This window comes from Pan paniscus, chromosome 4 (genome assembly GCF_029289425.2).
Source record: "Pan paniscus chromosome 4, NHGRI_mPanPan1-v2.0_pri, whole genome shotgun sequence".
Classification (NCBI taxonomy): domain Eukaryota; kingdom Metazoa; phylum Chordata; class Mammalia; order Primates; family Hominidae; genus Pan; species Pan paniscus.
In genome coordinates, this window is record NC_073253.2 from 95,188,607 (window position 1) to 95,196,506 (window position 7,900).

Consider the following 7,900-nt stretch of genomic DNA (forward strand, 5'->3'; position numbering starts at 1 on the left):
ATTGATTAGCAATTCAATTTGTTTTCTTAATATTCATCAATTAAATTTCTAAACATATATGACAATTGCCTATAAATTAAGCATTATTCTCTGTTTGGCATTAAGGAGAGCTTTTTTAAAAAATAACTTTATTTGCATTTCACCAATTGAATGTTTTAAAATAGTGTTGATAAAATCATGTTTTTTGTGTGTATTTTGACATGTAGGGTTCATACTAGCCAGCTCATGTAAAAAGGAGAAAATTATTGTCGGTAGATTGTGTAACATAATGTGTTATTCAGAAAGTAGAAATAAGCTCCTAGTCAGGGTGATGAAGAGCAAGACATTGTATTTCAAAAGCCCTAAAAGGAATAAAATAAAAACAAAGTACTTAGAAAAAAAGAGTACCAGTATGATTGGAGACACTTAGGGGGAAAAAAAGAATTTTAAACCTTCTTACACTTCCCTCTTATATCTGAATATAGGTTAAAATGTATTATAAATTCAGTTTTGTATTCATGCCTGGAAAACAAATTAAATTATAATAAGTAAACCCAGGTAAAATAGCCCAAGAAGGGAGTAGGAAGTTTGTCATTTGTTGTTTGCTGTCTCAGCTCAGAATATGCAGTCTCGAATCAAGGTGCATCAAATATCATTCCACCATAGCATCAATTTTGGATTAAAGACCTCACAGAAATGGACTATTCTCTGCAGATTCCAGATCGCCATTTAGGTATGCATAATAAATATATACCTGACAATAATCTAATGAATAATAACAACATAATTAAATTATTCCAAGACCTTTATTATAGCAACCTGGCAATGATGCAGCCCAAGTCTTTTGGATTTCTCAGGTACCTTTACTGAATATCCCACCTTATTTGGGACACCACATCATATGTTTTAAAGAAATATTATTGATGAAATTTGCTTAATTTTTTTCCAACAAGAATTTTGTATTACTAAGTTTTATTCACATGCAAAGACACTGTATTCTCTTACTTATATAAATAAAAATTATAGATCAGGAGACAGAACAAGATGGCAGAATAGAAAGTTCCACTAATTGTCCCCCTCACCCCCTACAAGAAGGCCAAGTTAATAACTATCTTCAGAAAACATAAGAACCAAACATAAGGTGAGCACTAATTGTACCTGTTTTTAACTTCATATCACTGAAAGAGGCACTGAAGAGATAGGAAAAAAGGTTTGGAATCACCTCACTGATGCTACTACTCCCCCACCCCAGGCAGCAGCAGCAAGGTGCTCAGAATATCTGGGCACTGGGGGAGAGAGAACCCACCCTTTATGAGGCATTGAAATCAGTGCTGTGCTATTAGAACAGGAAGGAAAACCAGATCAAACTTAGCTGATGCTCTCACACAGAGGGAGCATTTAAACCAGCCCTAGCCAAAAAGGAATCACTAATTCTAGCAGTATCACGCCACCTATAACAACAGGCTGCACAGCTCACAGATCCAAGAGAGATCTTATTCTTCCACTTGAGAAGAGGAGAGGGAAGAGTGGGGAGGACTTTGTCTTGCATCTTGGATACTAGCTCATCCACAGCAGGATAGGGCAACAGTCAGAGTAATGAGGTCTCCACTCTAGCCCCTAGCTCTCAGATGACACTTCTAGACACACCCTGGGCCAGAAGAGAAGATGCTGCCTTAAAGGAAAAAACCAGTCCTGCTGGCATTCATCATTCACCAACTAAAGAGCCCTGGGCCCTGAATAACCAGTAGTGATACCTAGGTACTACATTAAGGGCCTTGGGAGAGTCTCTGAGACTTGATGGCTTTTCAGGTGAGACTCAGCATATTAGCAGCAATGGTGGCTATGGGGCAAAACTCCTTCTGCTTGAGAAAATCAGGGGGAAAAGTAAAGGGGATTTTTGTCTTGCACCTTAGTTAACAATACTGCCATAGTGGGGTAAAACACCAAGTGGGCTCTTGGGGTCCCTGATTCCAGGATTTGACTCTCGGATGGCATTTCTGGACATGCCCTGCCTGGGTCAGAGGGGAGCCCACTGCCCTGAAGGGTGAGTCTCAGGCCAGGCAGCATTCACCACAAGCCAACTTAAGAAACCTTGGGCCTTAAGGGAACATGGGTGGTAGTCTGACAGTATTCCTTGTGGTCTGGGGTGGCAGTGGCTACAGGGGGAGGCTCCTCTGCTGTTGGCAAAAGGAGGGGTAGGGAAAGAGTGGGAAGGTCTGAGTCTTGTGGTTTGAGTGCCCACTCAGCCACAATACAATAGAATACCAAGTAGTCTTCTAAGATCTTTGACTCTAATCCATGATTCCCAGATGACACTTCTGGACTCATCTGGGGCTTGGGGGACCTCGCCCCCCATGAAGGGAAGACACAAGTCTATCTGGCTTTGCCACTTGTTGATTGTAGAGCCCCAGGGCCTTGAGTGAACGTAGGCAGTAGCCAGGGAGTTCTGTAAGACCCAGTGCTGTGCTGGCTTCAGGTCTAATCCAGTCAGTCATAGTGGTGGTGGCCACAGGGGTGCTTGTGTCACTCCACCCCCAGCTTTAGGTGGCTCAGAACAGAAAGAAAGAGAGAGAGAGAGAGAGAGAGACTCTATATGTTTGACATAATGTAAAGGAAGAGAAAAAGAGTCTCTGCCTGGTAATTCAGAGAACTTTCCTGGATACTCTTCAAGGCCATCAAGGTGGTGCATCTCTGAGTTTGCAAGAACAACAACATTATTGGGTTTGGGGAGCTCTTTAAAGCAGAAATAGCTTAGATCACAAAACTCAAGTCCTTGAAAATATCTGGAAAACCTTCCCAATAAGGATGGATAAAAAATAAGCCCAGATAGTGAACACTACAATAAATATCTAACTATTCAATGCCCACACATGGAAGAACATCTGCTGGCTTCAACGCCATCCGGGAAAAAACAAACACACCAAATGCACAAATAAGGCACCAGGGAGAAACAGAGATCCTGGAAATCTCCTGGATAAACAGAAATATGTCATCTTTCAGACAGAGAATTCAAAATACCTGTGTTGAGGAAACTCAAAGAAATTCAAGATAAGAGACAAGAAATGCAGAATTCTATCAGCTAAGGTTAACAAAGAGATTAAAAACATTGAAAATAATGCAGCAGAAATTCTGGAGTTAATGAATGCAATCGGCATACTGTAGAATTCATAAGAGTCCTTTAATAGCAAAATGGATCAAGCAAAAGAAAGAATTAGTGAACCTGAAGATAGGCTATTTGAAAATACACAGTCAGAGGGTACAAAAGAAAAAAGAATAAGAAAACTATGAAGCATGACTACAGGATCTAAAAAAATAGCCTCAAAAGAGAAAATCTAAGAGTTATTGGCTTTAAAGAGGAGGTAGAGAAAGACACATGGATAGAAAGTTTATTCAAAACAATAATAAGAGAACTTCCCAAACCTAGAGAAAGATATTAATATCCAAGTACAAGAAGGTTACAGAACACCAAGCAGATTTAACCCAAAGAAGACTACATCAAGGCATTTAATAATCAAACTCCCAAAGGTCAAGGATGAAGAAGGGATCCTAAAAGCAGCAAGAGAAAAGAAACAAATAACATACAATGGAGCTCTAATTGATCTGGCAGTAGACTTTTCAGTGGAAATCTTATGACGGGAGAGAGTGGCATGAAATGTTTAAAGAGCGGAAGAAAAAAACATCTTTTATTCTAGAATGGTATATCTGGCAAAAATGTTCTTCTAACATGAAGGAGAAATGTCCCAGACAAACAAAAGCTGAGGATTTCATCAATACCAGACACACCCTACAAGAAATGCTAAAGAGAGTAAGTACTTCAACCTGAAAGAAATAGAAATTAACAAGAAATAAATAATCACCTGAAGGTACAAAATTCAATGGTAATAGTAAGTACACAGAAAATCACAGAACATTATAACCTTGGTACTGTGGTCTGTAAACAAGTTTTATCCTAAATAGAAAGATTGAATGATGAACTAATCCAAAGTAATAAGTATAACAACATTTCAAGACATAGTCATTAGAGTAAGAGATAAATAGAAACAACAAAAGTTTAAAAAGTTGGGGGACAAAGTTAAAGCAAGTTTTTCTTGGTTATCTTTTTGCTTTTTTGTTTATACAAATAGTGTTAAAAATGTTATCAAGTTAAAATAACTGGTTATAAGATTGCATTTGCAAGCCTCATCTCATGATAATCTCAAAACAAAATTAAAAAAGAAACATACAATGGAAACAGAAAAAATAAAAAGCAAGGCTGGGCACTGTGGCTTGCATTGTAATCCTAGCACTTTGGGAGATGGGTGGATTACCTGAGCTCAGGAGTTTAAGACCAGCCTGGACAACATGGTGAATCCCTGTCTTTACTAAAAATATAAAAATTAGCCAGGTGTGGTGGCACACACCTATAATCCCAGCTACTCAGGAGCCTGAGGCATGAGAATCACTTGAACCCGGGAGGTGAAGGTTGCAGTGAGCTGAGATCACACTAATGAACTCTAGCCTGAGCAACAGAGTGAGACTCTGTCTCAATAAAAAAATAAAATAGAAAGCAAGAAACTAAATCATATCACCAGAAAAAAAATCACCTTCAGTAGAGGAAGATAGGAATAAAAAAAAGAAATAAAAAGATCACAAAACAATCAGAAAACAAATAAAAACATGGCAGGAGTTAGTCCTTACTTATCAATGATAGCATTAAATGAAATGTACTAAACTTTCTAATCAAAACACATAAACTAGCTGAATGGATGAAAAAACAAGAACCATTGATATGTTGCCTACAAAAAACACATCACCTGTAAAGACACATAGAATAAAAATTAAGGGATGGAAAAAGGTATTACATGCCAATGGAAACCAAAAACAAACAGGCATCAGTATGCTTATACAGAATTGATTTCAGGATGAAACTATGAGAAGAGACAAAGAAGGTCACTCTATAATGAAAAATGGGTCAATTCAGAAAGAGAATATAACTATTTTAAATATATATGCACCCAACACTGGAGCATCCAGATATAGAAATAAAATATTGTTAGAGCTAAAGAGATAGAAAGGACTCAATACAATAATAGCTGGCGACTTCAATACCCCATTTTTAGCATTGGACAGGCCTTCCAGACAGAAAATCAACAAACATCACATGTAATCTGCACAATAGACCAAATGGATCTAATATATACTTACAGAACATTTCATGCAAGGGCTGCAAAATACACATTCTTTTTCTCAGCACATGGATCATTCTCAAGGCTAGACCATATGTTAGGTCACCAAACAAGTATCATAAACATTCAAAAATTTAAACTAATATCAAGCATTTTCATGAACTACAATGGAATAAAACTAAAAATTAATAAGAAGAGGAGTTTTTGAAACTATACAAATACATGGAAACCAAACAATATGCTCCTGAATGACCAGTAGATCAATGAGGAAATTAAGAAGGAAGTTGAAAAATATCTTGAAAGAAATGATAATGGAAATATGACATACCAAAACCTATGGGATACAGCAAATGCAGTACTCAAAGGGAAGTTTATGGCTATAAATGGCTTCAAAACTGAAGACAAACTTCAAATAAGCAATCCAACAATGCATCTTAAAGAACTAGAAAAGCAAGAGCTAACAAAACACCAAATTAATAGAAGAAAAGCCATAATAAAGATTATAGCAGAAATAAATAAAATTTCAATAAAACATACAAAAGATCCATTAAACAAAAAGTGGGTTTAAAACTTAAACAAAGCTGACAAATCTTTAGCAAACTAACTATGAAAAAACAAATAGAAGATCCAAATAAATAAAATCAGAAATGAAAAAGGAGACATTACGACTAATACTACAGAAATTCAAAGGAACATTAGTGGCTACTAAGAGCAACTCTATGTGAATAAATTGGAAAATCTTGAAGAAATGGACAAATTCCTAGATACATACAACTACCAAGATTGAACCAGGAAGAAATCCAAAACCTGAACAGGCCAATAGCAAGCAACCTGTTGAAGCCGTAATAAAACATGTCCCAGTAAAGACAAGCCCAGAACTTGATGGTTTCACTACTGAACTCTACCAAACATTTAAAGAAAAACTAATGCCAATCCTACTGAAACTATTCTGAAAAATAGAGGAGGAGGGAATACTTCCAAACTCATTCTATGAGGCCAAAATTACCCTGATACCAAAACCAGAAAAAGACATATCAAAAAAGAAAGAAAACTACAGGCCAGTATCTTTGATGAATGATATCGTCTCTCCCCAGTTACGATGACTTATATCTAAAAGACAGGCAATAACAAATGCTGGTAAAAATGTGGAGAAAGGGGAAATCTCATACACTGTTGGTGGAAATGTAAATACGTACAACCATTATGTAGAACAGTTTGGAGGTTTCTCAAAAAACTGCAAATTGAGCTACCACATGATCAAGCAATCTCACTGCTGGATATTTATCCAAAAAAAGGAAATTAATATATTGAAGAGGTATCTGTAATCCCATGTTTGTTGCAGCTGTTTACAATAGCTAATATCTGGAAGAAAACTTAGTGTCCATCAACAGATAAATTTTAAAAAATTTGGTACTTATACACAATTGAATACTATTCCGACATTAAAAATAATGAGATTCAGTAATTTTCAACAACGTAGATGGAACTGGAGATCATTATGTTAAGTGAAGAAAACCAAGTACAGAAAGACAAACATCACATGTTCTCACTTATTTGTGGGATGTGAAAATCAAAACAATTGAGCTCATGGACATAGAAAGAAAAGGAAGGTTACCAGAGGTGGGGAAAGATGGCTGGAGGGGAGGTGGGGATGGTTAATGGGTACAAAAAAATAGAAAGAATGAATAAGACCTACTCTTTGATAGCACAGTAATGTGATAGTAGTCAATAATAGTAAATAATAATGGTATATTTTAAAATAACTTAAAGAGTATAATTGTATTGTTTGTAACTCAATGAATAAATGCTTGAGGTAATAGATACCCGATGTTTCATGATGTACTTATTTCACATTGCATGCCAGTATCAAAACATTTCATGCACCCCATAAATATATATATACCTGCATTGTACCCACAAAAATTAAATATAGTATGAAAAATAAAAAGTGTAAATAAAAATTTTAAACTAATTATCTTTCAACACATTCACAGACTTTACAGAGTCTTCAGGACACTTGATTACAAGGAAATATATTTAGTACATGTATTTTGTAGTAGAATTAGTCACTGTTTAAAACTTTTGCAGCATGTTCAACACTCTACCTTAAATCCATTTTAGCAATTTTTCCTATATCCCATTTTATATTTGGTTAGTTTTTCAAGAAAGGTCAGCAAAGATAGATATTCCCTCCTAATTCTACTATTTCCCTACTCTACTATCATCCTACTCATGATTTTAAGGCTGTTGGCATCAGTTCCATGCTTTTTGTTTTTGTAGACATTTTATCACAGACAATAGACAAGATTTTACTCTTTCCACAGTCTCTAGAGAAAAACCTTCTGTAAGGAAGCCCAATTTTTTATCCTGTTTATCCAGGAGGTTGTGGAGGTAGAGAAGGTGAAAAAAATGCTCCGCCAAAGGTTCTGAATTCCCGGAGCTGATGACCATCACTGTTCCTGCACAGCTCAGTTGAGTCCTAGCTCAGTTTGGGCCAGCTCTGAGCCCCTAGACAGGGCACATAGGTGTGTGGTGGTTCTCCTGCTGGGTGGGGGTGGGGCTGTTGCCAGTGGCAGCAGCATCAGGCAGTTTATTCTCAGACTTGGGAGAATGCATACGTTGGTTTCCTTTGTCCTGGCGGCAGGCTCCTTCATCTGCTAGACCACCTGTTTCCTGGTGTGCAGGGTGCTGCGTGGCCTCAAGTGTTATAAACCTGGCTGGCCACATTACTGGGTCCAGCCAGCACTGTGACTCTG